This window comes from Mytilus californianus, unplaced genomic scaffold, assembly GCF_021869535.1.
Source record: "Mytilus californianus isolate M0D057914Y unplaced genomic scaffold, xbMytCali1.0.p SCAF_4, whole genome shotgun sequence".
NCBI classification, from domain to species: domain Eukaryota; kingdom Metazoa; phylum Mollusca; class Bivalvia; order Mytilida; family Mytilidae; genus Mytilus; species Mytilus californianus.
The window spans coordinates 84,138,318-84,156,811 of record NW_026262690.1 but is presented as its reverse complement, the minus strand read 5'-3'; the positions used below and the strand labels follow the sequence as shown (position 1 = coordinate 84,156,811).

General features: G+C 32.3%; 1 long non-coding RNA gene across 1 annotated transcript; it reads right to left on the bottom strand.

Annotated features, from left to right (window-relative positions):
- Nucleotides 1–4,482: 4,482 nt before the first annotated feature.
- On the bottom strand, nucleotides 4,483–8,739 carry LOC127737004 (uncharacterized). Its single transcript, XR_007999256.1, has 3 exons — nucleotides 8,534–8,739; nucleotides 5,854–6,006; nucleotides 4,483–4,642 (listed from the first exon to the last, which is right to left on the bottom strand). It is a non-coding gene; the product is annotated as an uncharacterized LOC127737004 (long non-coding RNA).
- Between the last annotated feature and the right edge of the window lie 9,755 nt (nucleotides 8,740–18,494).

Below are 18,494 nucleotides of genomic sequence, written 5' to 3'. Positions count from 1 at the left end.
TATTCAGCTTTTGAATGGTATATCATTTAGCCGTCTTAAAGGCGGGTGCATTAAAAATGACTGGTGTCACTCGACTATCAGGGATGTCTTTCCAGAGAAAAGAAATGTTAAAAAAAAAACACAGTTTTCAGTTAATGACTAAAACTTCAACCCCCTGTATCTCTAAAAGTAACACATGAAGCACTTTTTTATATATATATTTGAATTGAGTAAGTGAAAAATAGCTTCTATGCAAATACTCACCAAAAAATTCACACACGGATCAAAAGTGTGTTGTATAAATTAAAATAACAACAATACCGATCTCCGAGGAAAATTCTAAACGGAAAGTCCCTAAGCAAATGGCAAAATCAAAAGCTCAAACATATCAAAGAATGGATAAACAAACAGACATAAAAGGTAAAAATGTCAAAAATAGGGGTACAGCAGTCAACATTGTGTTATAATCCCAATCACTATAAAAACAAACAAATATGTCAACAAAGAAAAACAAGAAGGCATATAGTCAAAGCACATTAGCAAAAACGAAAGCCAAGAATACAAAAATTTACCATAGCACAATAACACAATGACGGGATGTACAAGTACCGAGCCACGTCAAATGGCCACTAAGAAAAATAGACCAAACAGTAAAAGTAATAATGTACAAAGACAAATAAAAGAATATTATAACACGTTATTAAGATGATAAACAACGTCAGTACCTAGAATCTATACTTCAAGGCCATCGTGTATTATTTGTGAAGTTGATATGGAATATTTATCAACAAGTTTTTGGTATCTTCCGATGAACTTTTTAAAAAAAGTACGAGTCGTTCTTTGACATAACCCTGGTTCATCAACATTCTGCTCAGGCACTGGTAACATTTTATAAAGTCTGAGTAGCAGATGCAAGCTCTTGAATACCGAATGAGTTTGGAAATGTATATCCCATATGCAGGTGAAGTTGATATATTGCTGCTTAGGTGGGGGAAATTTATAATTTCAAAATTAAAAACGTCTCGTTTGTCACAGATTCTAGAACTGAGATGATCTGAATGTTAAATTAAATGATCTGGTTTCTTTCATCTTCTTGTTGTTGACAATTGTCTGTAGGAACTTCGACTCATATGAAAATAAGAAGAGGTCGGCAAGGACAGGCGCACAGTTCGTTCCCATAGGAATGCCGACAATTTGTTGAAAAAGCCTACCTCCAAATTCAACAAATATGTTGTCAATAAGAAACTCCAACATACTGATCACTTGTTCCTTGGTGTAGCATTTTTTAACTTTTTGTTCACTATTACCAAATATGTCGTATGGTATCCCAAAGGAATTAATTTAAAGCGTATGCTACCATTTTTATATTGAAAAGCATTGTGGATTATTTCTTATAGACGATTTTTCAATTTCATATGGGGAATGATGGTGTAAAGTGTTGAAAAATCAAAGGTTTTGATAGAATTAATTTCAAAGAAAGATCGAGATTTAAAATTATCCAGAAGTTCTTTAGAGTTTTGTTTTAGAATCCACATATGGTTTATACCACTACGCGAGAAAACAATTTCACTGTATTTTTTGAAGACCTTCTTTCACTGCGGACAGAATTTTTGTCAGTCTAAACGACAATTCCTTTGTAGAACATGCAGATGAGCCGGCAATGCAACGTTGTTTGTGCGGAATTTTGTGAAGCTTAGGTATCTAATACAAACAAGGTAAGTCCTCAGATTTGCTGTTAAATGTTATGTTCAATGAAGCCATAAATGACTTATGATTCGCCAAAATTTCATCCTTGTCATATGATATGTTTTTGAATGTTGGATTACCTGAGTGCTCATTTATTCCTAATTCTTTTACAAGAGACTCGTAGTAGTACGATTAACATAAAAAAAATATTATTTGAAGCTTTGTCCGCAGGAACAACAGCATATTTATCGTGATGCAATGATAGACAGTTCACAGCTTCTTTGTCTCTGAATACGGACTAAAACACCACAACAACTAAAACAAAAAATCCATAAAGTAAGTATAGGTTGCACTTCTGTAAATATAGGCAATGCAATTTCCCATAGAAACTCCCTTTACGGGTAAAACTGTGCCACTTTTACTATGAAGTTTCGTAAAAAAAATTATATCCTAGCACGGAAAGTTGATATGCACTACTATTTCATTCAAAGGTCAAAACATAGGGCTGTGTGGCATATTTTCAACATTTATATGCCCCGAACTTCTAAGAGTTTAAACTTATACTAAAATTCTGTACTACCCCTCCCTTCACTTTGAATCTTCCTCAACATTCAATTTTCGCCGCTACCATGTGTAATTATACTGGTAACATTTCCAAGTTATGTCTCTGTGAAATGAAAAATAGAGATCATATCTGGGAACCAGTACGTAAACAAAACAAAATATCTATGAATATTATACATCACCCCAAAAGAGGCATGTTTTGTGAAACAGATGTATTTACAAAGTGCAACCTATACTAACATTTATTCAAATAGAAAACTCTTGAAAAATATTTTTTCTCACAACAATACTTATTTACCAGAATCATAGCCTTAAAGAAATCACTGCATATACTCTAACTTTTATTTTACAGTACATTTTAAACCCCCACCCCTGTTTCATTTTTTAAAGAATTTGAAAACAAGACTTTAATTATTGTCAGGTTATCCTGTGTGCATGTTTTCTGACGTAATGTCTAGAACCTGTTTGAAACTATTCTGTTAACAAATTGAAAGCATTTCAGAATACTATAAATGTAAAGTTTAGTAGTTAATCATTCCAACATTCAAGATTATATAAATTATCCAATCCTGCCTCTGTCTCCAGTCCACATCTTACTGTATGCCTATTTATTAATAAAAGTTCACAATTTCTGCCTCAATTGGTCAGTTTAGAAATCTTGTCACAACAATATCATCTCTAACTATATATCTAACATGATTTAGCTAATATATGAACTAGAAGTGTTTAAACAAAGCCTTATTTGCAAAAGTTGTATGTATGAAGTTACCAGTCTGCTGTATGAATTCACTAAAAGTTTTATAGAACTGACTGCTAACATCAGTTTTTGGCATAACTTCCAAGCACAGTTATTGTTTTCTATACAAAAGACCTTTATAATAATAAAATCATAGCATTTACTGATTAAATTATCTGTTTTATGACCCAGGGGTTGGCATTTTTTTTAATATATCTCCCCAAAACAGGCGTGGTTTATGAAACAGCTGTATTTACAAAGTGCAACCTATAAACACGGAATAATTGAGAATGATATTTACACTGTTTCGAACTTAGTTCCTAAGGAAACTGTAAGTCAATTGAAACGTCATGTTTTCGCTCATATGTGTCCTGTTGGAGTTCTTCCTGATTGTCCGATAGGAAATCAGCCGTGGACATCAGAATATGCCTCAAATTATATAATGTAAGAATCTTCAAGCTGGTACTGGCTATGTGCTCAATATTAATGTTCTAGGCAGAACGCTGTATGCTGGTAGTCCTAACCATCCTGAAAATTGCTGTATCTTATTCTGTATATATTTACTGTGAAATGTCGTTGACAAATCGTTCTGTATCAATTTTGATAATTTGTCAGTTTTTGTCATAAGTATCAGTTGAGGAATATCTATTAAAGAAAAGGCAGTTAGTTTCGTAGATACTATTTTTTTTCGGTGGTTAGTTGTATTTGCAATTCCAAACAAAATCACAGTAACCGGTTTGTTGGCTGTGAAATCTAAAATTGTTAGTTATAAACTTGTTCCATGATCAAATAATGCCTTAAAATTTAAAAAAAATCAACATTATACGGCAAAAATTTATAAAAAAGTCTTAATCATATTCTAAAAATTCTATTCGCAATTTTACATATTTGCATAAAATCAAAAATTTATATTCAGGACTTCATATTGATACTTTGACACTAAACTGCAACATGCTTTTGTAAACTTTTGATAAACTATTTTGAATACGAAAGAAAAAACATAGCTTACTTAAAAAAAAAAAAAAACGTTTTGAGATAAACACTTAAAGTTTGTCAAAATCTCTCAAAATTGCGGTTTTGGCCATTCCTCTGGCGTTTACAATTTAATAACCTGTTTATACATAAGCCAAACTATTGTTAGAACCTTTAAATACACACATTTGGCTGAGATACTGTGAATTTTAGTACAGATTGAAAGACGTTTTGAAAACTGCTCTGGTGTGAAATAAATTAAGGGAAAATTGACCATTATCCATTGAAGTTATGAGGCAGAACGATTTAAATCATGATAAAAGTGTTATGTTGTGTCGTCATCCCTACTGACTGGAAAATCTTTTACTCTTTCATTATTGCAATTATTGTCCACCTGAGTTGATCGGTTTATGAAGTTTTGACCGGTTTATGACATATTTCTTGTCTTGACATTTTTAGTTTTTTTGTTAATCGTATGAGGGAGGTTTTCTCTAGTTTCAAAATAACTACTATACGATATCAATTTTGGATAAACATACTTGCGTCGTTCAAAGTTTCAAGAACTGTAGCTGTCTGTTGTAGAAATGAATTCATGATTAAGGGCTGACAAGAATCAAACACAAATACAACACAGTGCACTCTGTCGTTTATCTTTGGATATCTCTCATAATTTTGATTATCTGCAGCAATGGTATTCCCTGTAAACTAGAAAAAAAAACATAAATTATAAAGGATTCCATCAACCGCTAAGTATATCGTAAATTAATACTTTGACACTTGATTAGAATTCAAATAAATGTTTAAAGATGTTTAAATTTACCTTGAGATTAAGATTTGAATACAACCTGAAATAATCTTTTCGATTGTCAGTTTTTTCATAAACAAAAAATTGAAATTGTTATATAAATTTTGGCATTGACTAAAGTGTATATAGCACATGTCTATGACACATCTTTCATTAATCCATATGCACTTAACATTAAAACAAAATATCGCGCTTGATCAATATCAAGCTAAGGGAGCAGCAGCTGTGTGTTACCATGAAAGCATCGTAGAACTTGCTGTATTGGAGTTAAACTTCCGTACATTCACCAGCTTGGTTATATCAAACAGTTGGTTGTGACTTTATGTATGCTGCCAAACAAAACGTTTAAAAAGGGAATGAAATAAAAAAAAGGATTTTTTTTATACAATTGACGCTGACCTCGAATTTGCTTGTTTTGTGCCGTTTTTTAACACAGGGTTTTAACAATAAACCAGTGAACCGCCTATTGAGTACAAATCCCGGTGTAAGGCAAGTTGTTGGTCGATGTTTAGAATACAGCGCTCAACAATGTCACTATAAGTTAAATACCATTTTGCTTCTTTCGTGGTGGATTTAAAACAAAATTTCCTGTATATTATAGCAATTGAATTGGAAATGTATATTCCTTTTCTAGTCTGTCCGTTTTAGTTTTTGTATTTACCTTTTGTATTTTACTTTACAGTGATTGCGCAGGGTAAGTGAAACCGTTCAACAGTGTTCAACTTGTTGTAAAATTAAGGCGACAGTAATTTATAGATGTTCTAATCTCGTAAATCGATTAAGAAGATACAAATCAAGGTAACCAACATAAAAATGAAGAAATTGCATGAATTGTAAAAGAAGCGAGACCGATTGTGTCGACAGGGTAATTATAAGCGGCTCGTGCTATACAGTCATCAATCGCCATGCGAATCCCTATTCAGTCAAACTTTTTAAATCGGGAACTGTACACAATCGGTCAAATATAATCGATATGATATGTTTCGCTAATATTTATTTTATGTTTTATAAAAATAGTCACGATAGAGTGAATTTTACATCTATAAGATATAAATCATTCGCAATCTAAATCAACAAAAATGTTAAAAGGCATTGAAATTGAAATACTAACCACATAATCATTTTTGATGTGTCCTTTTATAATATTTTGTAAGTCGGCTTCCATTATAGTCACATCATTTTCATTGTGTGGTCTCCGATATATGCATATTCGGAACTTTGGCTGCTTTCGCGTTCTTCCAACATTGAAGGTGTAGAATGTAACCTGTTGAAACAACAATACATTTTATAATGAACAGGTATTATAAATGTATAAATTGATGATGGAAAAAAGTTTTGTCACAGCACAAAAAAAAAAAACAGGGTTTTTAATTTCATCGTCTTTTTCTTTGTTGAATCATATGTCTGTAATTTCCCCCATAAGTATGTAAAAATAAATGAGAAGGTTAAATCAATATCACTTTTTTTTCTCTCAAATTCGAATGCTATATGAATATCTACCCTGCACAAACTTCCTCTTTTAATGATCGTATCTGAATTAGTTGTAAGCACCTTTGTCTTCTAATTAGACATTAAATATTTGTCCGAACCAACGTAATAAGACAACCTCTCAAAAATGGTAAACATAACATCGTTAAACATATCATTATAATGGAAATTAAAATTAGATTGACTAAGTCAAAACCATATTTTGCAAGGCGTATTTTTCCAAGCATCAAATTACATAAATATAATACAATTTATATTATCTGAATTTTTCAAAATCTTTAAACAAAATAACATTTTTTGGTCAAATCTGCTAATCATGTTACTTGAAATTACTTAAACTAAATGGTGCATGGTCGCATTTTGAAACAAAGGTATGAAAGTGTTATATGTTTAATTGATTGATTAACAAAAATGACAATTCAAAGACCAAATTATGGATCGTTTTGGTTTTTTCTAGCTTATTTATTTTGTTCAATTAGAAATCAAACAGGTAAATGATTTCGACATTACCGAATGCAGCTAATCATCAGATTTTTATTTGTCGCTAGCAGCACGACGGGTGCCAATAGTAGAGCACAGCACCCGAGTTCACCCCTGTGCTTAACTATACCCATTTCATCTCCGGATTTGCAAATTTGAGGTCGTTGTCGAAATCAACATTATTTGGAATCCATAGCCTAGAATTTTGACAAGAAAGAAACTTTGCTTTTCCATCCTAGGCATGCTACGTTTTCGTGTTATGACAAAATCACAAAAGTGACAAATGTGGCATCCACAAGCACATTGAAAATAACATATTGGAATTCAGAAATCATTTTACCTAAATAAAAGATTGCAAGACTTCTTTTATGGTAATTTTACATTTAATTAATTACATTGTCCCCTTTATCAACGCACTTCGATCATTTTCAGATAGAATAATTAATCAGTAACTTCATTGAATGATGCGAAATTTCGTACAACTCTGACTAAGGCGTGGACGCCTGGCTATATATATTTCAATAAGAACTCTTGTTTCTTTAAAGGAACATAATTTCAAAAGATTTTGAAAAATAGACCATTGATTTGGTGCACTGTGGGTGTAATTAGGCCGTAAGATATTAAGCAGTATATTTTCAAATTATAAAAACTCTTTGGTACTTCGTTACTTCTGCGTATTTAGAAAATAACACAGGAAAACTTTAGTAAGGAGAAAATAGTATAGATAGGAGTTAAGCGGTAGACCCTGCATTTTCGAAAGATGACAGAGGCAACAATGATCGATAAATAAGGAGAGGGGTAGCTATAATACATTTTCGACATCTTGATCCTTGCCTGATACTTGACTCAACAATAAATTTAGCTCTTGACACAATACCTCAGGTAAATTTCTCTATTGTGGTTTTCTAATGAGTATATGAACAAGAGTTACGTCAATGAGACAGTAACCAAACAATACATATAAACCAGAAAAAAAGAACAACTTCCCGAATTCAACAATTTTTATTTTGCATGTAGCTTAAGTTTCCCTTTTTTAATCAAATGTTGCGAATAAAAAATTGAATCTTTCAATCTTAAATTCTCAATAGTTGAACAAAAAACAAAAAATTACACAAAACTATACATACATAACTACTTCCACGGAAAAAATGTTTCCTTAAAAAAATTTGGAATATTATCAATAAGAAATCAAATCAATATCCGCCGTTGTTGAAAAAAACAGTAAGTACACAACTGCTCTTGCAACGAAAAAATAGAGTGAAATAGGACAAAAGCTTCGAACATCAAGTTTTTTTTACACTACACAGGAAACTAAAGATTGAACAAGATGTACCCAACAAAAGCCTGGGACAAACTCGGATACTCCTGATAAGTAAGTTCTTCCTGCTCCACATTTGACATCATTCGTGTTGCCCATGCAAGTATAAATCCGGTGATAAGACTCATTCGGTGATGTCACAAATGTGAGTTGTTCAAAGTGTTATTCTATTACAGAAATTAACAATGTAAAAACATGCCATTTACATAACTCACTAATTTAGAAAAAGAACCAAAGACATGCAATGTCTTTCATACAGTTAAAAGATTCATCACTACTATTATACTGTTGATTCATTTATTTTCATGGATATCAGTTTTCGTGGATTTAGAAATAATTGTATATTTGTGGATATTTGATTTCATGTCTACATACAAGCCAATAGAAAATTTGTATTTCGTTGAACATTTAAGTTCGTTGTTCATCTTTACCCATGAAATTCACAATAATTGGATTGGTATCCCACTAATAAGATTGAATCAAAAGTAGCCGCTGCTAACCGTACCGATCTAGATCTTCTGTCATGTGATTTTATAACTGTCCGTCCTCGGAAAACAGATTCGACAGTGTTCACGAAACTAGATTTGCCCGATTCACTTGGTCCAACTAGTAAGATGTTGACAAATGGTACATCCATGTCGATCTCTTCCTCTTCTGTACAAGAAATGCCTTTAGGTGGTTGGAAGTATTTTATTTCATTCAGTAGGTCATGTAATGTCTGTAACGAATAACTCTCTAATGCAATGAAAATATAACACGATTGTATCATTTAGATAGATTACAATAAAATCCTCATTTAGCATACTGGGCTTAGATTAACATTGATGTATATCTTAAAGTATAATTAATACAAAAGTTAAAAAAAAAGAAAACTGTTTAGGATTCTTTTTGATACAATAAATGCAGTAATGATGATAAGTTTCAAATTTTCGTCAATGCCGCAAATATATAGAACATGCTATCACGACGTTTCAAATGGTCTTTTTAAATATTACTTTTCGTTTAATATTGATTGGTTTCTTGTTTCCTCAATATTTCTTATTCACAAACATGTGCGTTTTATTTTCGTATGAGATCTACCTCAACTTTCTTCCACCTTCTTTTATCATTATGAAGTTTTGTTCAAGTGTTCTTGTTAAGTGTTGAATTGTGCATTGAAAAAATCACATTCAGCTACATTATATGCATAACCTATTATTCTCACTTATTTCTATGTATTCATTATACATTTTATATTTGTTTTATTTTCTAACATGCTGATATTCAAAAATAGAATATATATACTTTTGTAACTCTATGGGGTTAGCCCTTACTCATTATTAATGATACTAAAGTGTCCCCTTCAACATGGTCAGTTCAAAACATAGCAATATGGCAGTTATTTTGAGACTTTTGGTCTTTAATATTTGCTTTTATCTGATATTGTGGTATTTATCATTGGACAATATACAAAGCAAACTTTTAAGACAAAAACACCTAAGTTCTCTAGGAGATGAAAAAGTCAATTTTCTACACAAATAATCATAACTTAATTCTACATTCTGTCACAAGTTAGCCTTGAGAGTTTAGCTAATGAGATAAGCTCAAAAGTGAATTATCTGGGTAAAGAATCACCAAATCGTTACAGGCCTAAGAAATTGTCATTCTCAAACAGTCAATGTCATTTTCTTCAAATATCAAATGATAAGAACGTAGAGTCTGGATTCTCATGACAGGTGATGCATGCATGGCAAGACACTATTTTTGGAGTTTATTCTGTTCCATCAGGTTTTTGTTTGTGACCTTGGTGTGTCTATTCTTAATCGATTTAAGAGATTTGAACATCGGTAAAATACTTTGGACTAAATGAACGTTATAGTGAAAAATGTATATTTCTATATATTTTGTGTATTGATTAAGTTAAAAATTCATAGTAAATATAATAAGTAGAATGATATTGTGTTTAGCGCTGGCTATACAAAACAGTAGAGTGTGGAAGACATAGTCAATTTTAAACACAACATTATTCAACATATTCAATTTGATTTTATTTACTTTTTGACTTTTGAAGGCTTTGAGACTAAGTGAAGACTAAGGTCGTACTGTTTAACCTTGCGCTATACAAGAACGTCTTTTTCAAATTTATATTTTGTAAAGAGATTATTGATAAAAATATAGTATAATCAGTAAAAACGTAGCTGATGTCATCACTTATACATTAAACAGAATGGGATTCACGATGGTTTCTGTCAACGTACTGTGAGGTCAATTTTTATTAAACAGTTACGAACTTGACAGATTTGTTGCAACGATGATACGGTATAAAGGATGTTGTCAGATGAAATTAAGAAAATCTGGAAGCATGTTAAGGAACAAAATAAGCTAAAAACATTGATAGGTTGAGGAACTTTTTAAAAGTATGGCGAGAAAAGGCTTCCTCTGACTTTTATCTTATATTTAGCACTGGCTTTATTTTGGTCTCAAATCGTAAGAAAAGAAGTCAACAACCTGCTTAAATTTTGGTAATGACCTGTTACGGACTATTGTCTTCATCAAAAAGGAAAGTGAGTGATATGGGGCAAAATATTTTACCCTGTTTCGTCGGAAAAAACCCAAGGAGTCCGAACATCTGACAAAAATTCCCAATATTGTACTCTGCCCTTACGTTTTGATTTATGTTGTTTTTTCAAACGTCATATACATAGTCTGAAGAGTGCAGCAACTTAAGGAATGACCAGATGAAATATGTACATGAACAGTTTTATACTTACTCACATGAGTTTTAAAGATGCATTTGAAATTAATTTTTGACGCTCAAGAATGATTTCTGCAATATCGCTTCCGGATTTATTTGTAAAAGGATTATACAGGGGGTTGTTCGCCGTACATCCTTATAAATTTTATTTAACTATGAATATGTTGCTTGTTGTTATTATTGATAAAATTCATGATAGTAGTTGCATTTCATAAATTCACGCAAGGATAACTGGGAAATAGAAATGTGGTCACTTTGGTCTTCTTCCAAACGGCAGTAAAACCCTTGCCAAAGTGGGGCGTCCATACTTGGCTATGCGGGATATACAAGTAACAGCCACTTCCGGTCAGAATGGAGACGTAAAATTTGATACCTCGTGTAAAGAGAGTGCTCTCTGTGGATTAGGAACCCTGGCAAAAACTGTTTGAAGGGTCCGTCGGTGGCCTGTTGCATTGCGAAATTTCTGTCCCTATCCAATATACCCTCATTTTTCAGTGGTAGTCCTAATTTCCTCGACCTTCATCCAGGCGGCCTATATTACTAGACCGACCTATTGTATTCATTGATGATATATTCTCATTCTGAATATCCATGAAATAGTTGCCACTTGACGTTCAACAATCAATCAATAACTTCATAAATGACTGTACGGAATTAGTTTTGAATTTTAATCATCTTAGAATTATGAGAAATACTACATACTTGTTCATTCCATGACATCAAATCTGTTGTTATATCAGGGACTATTGTGTCGTTCTCAATGTCTGCAAATAGGCCAAAAAATATTTTTAGCACTAATAATGTCTTTGATATACAGCATTTTATAAAAAAAAAGAGCTACACAAATGACTAAAAAATCAAACAGTTTGATTGCTGCAATAATGATAACTATAGAATTGTATATTGATTATGCCTTTTTCAATATAATTCTCTGTATAACTATTGTGTACTTATTCACAAGAAACTTTTAATTGATGAAAAGAATCTAAAGAAAACTTACCCAAAACGAATATTTCACATGAGTTCGAGTCCTTTAACTTTATATGATCTGTTTCATCATTTTTATTTGACCGTGTGGTGTCTGTTCTTTTGCATCTTGAATACTTATAGTTTTATATCCTGAATACTTTCTCTGATATCTAAAACTCGTTTTATTCCTGAATTTTCGAAAAACTGAAAATAAATGGACATTGACTGTTTGAATAATATCAAATGTTATGTAAATTTGAAAAGCACATCCTTTAATGTGATTTTGACTAATTGTCTATATCTGACAGCTTATAGCTCGTTATTCTAGAACGACAAATTACTTTTCAAAATCAAAAAGTAGCTTTTTAATCAATCCTAACAATAGTGTAATAAACAGATTGCAGTAAATTGTTATAAGCAAACTGGAGTTTGTATAGGAAATCTTGAAAACTGCCTTAAATCTGACGGTTAAAACACCGTAACTCTGAAAAAATAATAATAAAAGAATCGAAAGGGACCTTTCTTTCATTAGTCTTAAAAGCAGTGTTCGGTTTTCAGTAAACTGTTATTAGCAAAACCAAGTTACTGTGAAATATTGGAAAATGCATACTGTCTGACGGTTTAAGTTCCGTTTCTCTGCAACGACAAACCAAAAAGTTTACAATATCAAAAGGGAGCTTTTTCAATCAATCTTAATCTTGTGTTATTATTTAAGAAAATTAGTTTGAGTTATCATACCACTTTTTGACAAACGGACGTACGGACTATCATAATTCTTCCCGTATGAAAATAATGTCACTTCTTCATAGGCAAAAGTATATTCACTACTGTTATAGACTCTGGACATTCAAATCTTGTCCCTATTTAGGTTACCTTTGTCTTTCGCTGCGGTATCATGAACGTATATCTACATCTCCTTTTCGTTAATGAATAAAAAGATAAGCCTTGCAAATGGCAATATTTACCGTAGATTTTAATTTCACACAAACATTGATTATGCATTGGCTGTTAGACTATACACCTGATTCCATTATATGCTTCCAACTTTTATTTCGAATTAAGGAGAAATTATGATAAAGTGAAATTTCGCCTATTGAATTCTACAAACGTTTATAAATTAACCAATTAAAATCCATCATATGTTCATTAGTCTGACACATGTCAATACTTATATTTTTTAATTTTGTCTTGGATAATGGTATAAGGTCTTTACACATCTTGCATTTGATGCAAATCTGCAAAAGCTGCCAAAATATCCCCACTTTTAGAACTTGTCTTTCAAATTTAGATATGAGCAAATGTTTTATTCAAAAATATATTTTGCCGCAATATGTATTTCAATTCAATGTGTTAAGATTCTCTTATTGGTTAAGGCATAGGGTCATATATATTTTATCGAAAATGCTGTGAGACGTTAAATTTTTTATGTTAAATACGTCAATTTCGACATGTTTATGACTCATAGTGACATTATAAGTAACCTTTCTTCACTAGAGTTTCCAGATTATACCAACCTGCCTAGGTATCACCATCTATAAAATTTAAACGTAACTTTAAGTCGTAAATACTTAAACAGAGCTACGTGTACAAAAATGGCCAACGTAGATACAAGTTCCTTGTTTAAGGTCATGACAAATATCTTACTTTGTGAAGATCCACACTAATTCAAAAAAAAAAAATATACCGAAGATGACAACATCAAAATGATGGACGCTTCTATCGACAACATATTTTTTTTGTTGAGTGGATTGATATCTCAGCAAACAGTCGGTATTCTTATAGTACTAACTGTGCACCACTACTGGCCGACTTATTTTCTACTTAAATGCATTAGAATTCATACAGAACCTTCTCAAAGACAAAGAGAAAAAGCATCTTGTTTTTTTTTCATTTCACTTTAAGATATATTGATGATGATCTGTCACTCAATAACCTACATGCCAATGAGTTCTTACATCTCATACATGCTAGTAATCTTGAGATTAAGGATACTAACGAAAGTATCTTTATATGCTTGATATCTTAATCGTGTTCATTATTTTGACACAGATGGACGACTTTAAAACTATTATTTATCGTATGTCGTTTCAATAATTCAGTGAATACGTTACGCTAGTGAATATTTACACTATTCAGACTTTATTAACAGGGATGTGCTCCTTACACAAAACCTGTTCCAACAGAGTTATGAGGAAGAATGACTAAAATCGACACAACATCCGTCTACGGTTACCATCACGAATTAGATGACCGACACGATGTGACGGTGTCTACCTTACTAGCGTCATGTTTGCGAGGTCTTGGCTAAAGTGTTTGATCCGAGAAGTACTTTTTTCAAGTAGTCACTGAACCATGAAAATGAGGTCAAGGACAATGGACATATGACAGACGGAAACTTTATAACATAGGGGTTCTGGAGAATGTCGTTCGTGTGATGAAAAACGCTGCAAATGCTGCCTACAGATGCACCACTCATCAACTTTTCACAGTAAGGCAACCGAAAATAATTATAGAATACTTTGCAATATGACCTGCAAAAGTATGAATGTTATTTACATTCTAGAATGTTCGGTTTGTGGTCTCCAATATGTTGGTGAGTCAAACTCCTCAACGGCCATAGGAGTAATATTTCTAAGAAGCCACTTTTCCCATTTAGTCAGCATTTCACAAACTTGATGACTTTAACCGCATGAAAATCCTTGTGATTGGACAGAACATTCACTGGAGTGATGCTCAGCGACAGGTTCGGGAAAGCTTTTGGATAAAGGAACTAAATGTACTTCATCCAAACGACATCAATAACAAATACTAGCAGTTTTATAGAGGAACTCCTCTATTATTTTACACTCATTTTGACAATTTGGGATGTATATATACACAGGCACGTCTATTGAGTATTGAGGTTTTTTTATTTGATAAAGTTCAAGATTTAGGATTAAATCAATAGACCAAAACTTACCTGTATTATTGAGCTATTTTACACATACAATTAGTATTGTTAAAATTATTGACACTGACGAAGGCTATTTGTTAAGCCGAAATATTTGTCAACACGATGTCATAACATTATCTTCGTATATTACCATCTTACATTAGTACCGTTGTGCAAATCTTTAGACTTATATATATATACCACGGCTTTTATTCGGTAAATCGAGGAAAATGATCGTAAAAGAATTCCGAACGGTAGTCAGGCATTGCGATCAGATCGTGAACGATCTGGTATCGGATCGTGAATGTAATTAATTGTAATTCTACCTCAAATTCTGTGAAAAATCTGTTGTTTCTTCAAAACGCGAAACAAATTTGAAAAAAAAAATTATGTCTGTCATAATGGTTCAATTTTCTCAATAGTATTGTGCAATAAGATAAAGAAAATATGCAGTATTTTATGAAAAAACACAAAAGGCTCAACACAAGTCGATGGGATTCATTAAAAAGAAAAACACGTTTAGTACCTATAATGGTCACATTCCAATATATAATGATATATTTGAAACTGTATCTTTGGTGTATCAGATAGTACAGTAAAATAAAAGTTTTTTTCCCTTGAAGCCGTTCATTTTGTTTTTAAAGCATTACAATTTGTTGATTTTTCATCAAAATTGATCGTGAAAGATCGGGCAACCCATTATCTTGATCGTGAAAGACAAGGTATGACCAGACGGACGCACCTGACTTTTCGCTTTTTTATCTGTAACACTAAAAAGTAAAATCACAAAAATACTGACCTCCGAGGAAAATTCAAAAAGGAACGTCCCTAATCAAATGGCAAAATCAAAAGCTCAAACACATCAAACGAATAGATAACAACTGTCATATTCCTGACTTGGTACAGGCATTTTCTTATGTAGCTAATGGTAGATTGAACTTGGTTTTATAGCTAGCTAAACCTCTCACTAAAGGACATTTGCGCTTCAAACACTATGGACTTTTGCACTTTAAACACCTGAACAATATTTACAAGACATTTGCGCTATTTACCTATAATAGTTTACCTGTAATCCTTAGAAAATTTATCAAAGTCATGGAAAGATGTTCACATATTCTTTGAAAGTTCTTCAGAACAAACGAAAAAATCAGAAAAAATTATTCGGGTAAGCCAGACATATTTTAAAAAATATAGTATACGTTTCTGGGTAAACTATAAGGGAAAAGAAACTTTTATGGATGGAACATTGCAATTGTGACCGAAATTCTTCAATAGCTTTCTTATTAGTTGATTAAAATTGGAAATTATATTCCTCTTGTAGTTTTTTTGTCGCATGAATAGTCCGAGGAACTGTTCCATCATAGTTTATTTAAACTTGTTTCTATTGGTGAAAACCAAAATATTATTTTTAAACCCCCTACTGTATACCTGTTGACTTTTAGAAAGACTCATGCTTGTTATAAGGAATTTACTCCCATCCACCCTCCTGGAGTGTTGTCGCTTTCATCTGACACAGTTGTAAGTTCGAAACCCGCTCGTGCGGGTGCACTCGATTCCAATATTAATTGACTAGGATTGTCAGTTTTCCTATCGAAGGTCGGTGGTTTTCTCCGGGCACTCCGGCTTCCTCCACCAATAAAAACTGGCCGCCACGAAATAGCCCAAAAGCGGTGCTTAAAAGTGGCGTTAAAAAACCAAAAAATCAAAAATCAAATCATCTGACACAAGCATGATGTGAGAAGGTTTATGTTTTCAGATGTATATGAATGGTTTGTGTTTTTTTCTTTATATTAAATGATTTTTTATGTTTTGTTGATGAAGCGCAAATGTCCTATTGAAAAAATACAAATGTCCTTTTTTAGAAAGCGCAAATGTCCTACAAAATTAAGCGCAAATGTCCATTAAAAAATGCAAATGTCCAACAAAAATCGCAAGCGTCCTGCGCTGTACCAGACTTGATAATCAGAAAACAATATTTCTTTTACCAATTGATATACTTGCAACTAGTTCAAGCGAATAATTATTTTAATAAGAACGAACATTTATGCTTTCATTTTTTTCCTTTTTTTTTTTTTTAATTCAACAGTTTTCCTTAAAAGTTATCAAAATAACCAAAAACGTGTCTAAATAAGTAAATTTCCAAGACAAATGGACCTCCAGGAGCGTTAATTTTTCGAAAAGTAAAAGTATATGTATCTATAATGCTTAATGCATCCGCCCTGAAACCTTCAGTTATATGAAGTGTCGTTCGTGAGTACATCGTATGACAATATTGGCTAATTTGTTGTTTTTTTCGTGGCTGCACTGACATAAACTAAAAAGGTACCAAGATAAAGTTATTTTTACTTGATTGTTTGATCAATCTTTTCACAATAGCTATACTTTTAAACCTTGATTTTCTCAGATACTGATCATAATGTTGAACCATTTTGACAGACAGTTTTATTTTTTTGTAAATTTGTCCGTATAATTCAATAAATTATATTATTAATTGAACTCGCATATGTCTTCTCGATAAGATTTCCTCACGATCATATACCAGAGCTTTCACGATCTAATCGTAATATTTGACTACCGTTAGGTATTCTTTCACGATCTTTTTTTTCGATATACCGAATGACACCCGTGTATACCAGTTTGTCGTCTCATCTGTAATTATAAAGATTGTGTCCTATCACTGATTGTGACCTTTTGACTGAGTGTGAATGTCCATGACGGGTGATGAATGCATAGCACTTACCCTGTCGAAGCACCCGGTCTCAATATTTTTCGGGTTTATATGAAACCCTTATGTTTTTGTTTAAACTCAGTTTAATTTTTTCAATTCCAGGGTTTAATGACAATTAGCATTTCTTCTATAAAAAAAATCACCGCATTCAGATCTATATATATATATAGATCGGTCTATATATAGTGTTGAATATTCGAAAACCAACCCTCTTCATTTTTTCAGATTATAAATAGCTGTTTAATTGTACCAAAATTTCCACGTCACTGCGCAGAGTATATATACTTTCCTATTAAAGCGATAAGTACATGTAAGAGCAGACGTTCTATTTTGTTTTGTATTGAGATATTGCTGACAATAAAATACTTACGCTATATGGAAGCTTTATCTAGACAAGGCTAATTGTTTAAATCATCTATACCTCGAAGCAAAAGAGTAGTAAAAACCCAATTTTTCAATTTCCCCGAATGTCACTGGATTTCAGTCTTTATTTATTGTGGTGTATCTGTTTGGTCTTTCGTTTTTTTTTGCCATGACGTTTAAAGTTACCCTCGACTTTTTATGTCCATATTCGTTATCTCACCCCCTTCCCTAATGAAAAATTTCAAAATTTTCTATATTTTTTATATTGATTGATTGTTGGTTGCTTAACGTCCAGTGGCACGTTAAGCAACCAACAATCAATTTTATCAAGTAGCACGTTAAGCAACCAACAATCAATCAATAAAAAAATATAGAAATTTGAAATTATTCATTAGGGAAAAGGGGGGTGGGGTGGGGGATAAGATACCAAGTTGACATACAAAGTCGAGCGAAACTTTAAACGTCATGGCAAACACGTATATTTATACATTTTTGTATTTCAATATGCAGCTTTGAAATGATAATATACAATTGATTAGGGAACGACCATTTAACTTAAAAAAAAAAAGGGGGGGGGGGGGGGTAATGGTTCTTTCCTAAAAAAATATTCTGATCCCTAATTTGATGAAAGAAAAACTAAAAAAACAAATTCTGACTGAGTCAAAAAAAGCGCCTGTTAAAACGTTTAAACCCGCTGCATTTGTTTGCGCCTGTCCTAAGTCAGGAACCTGTTGATCAGT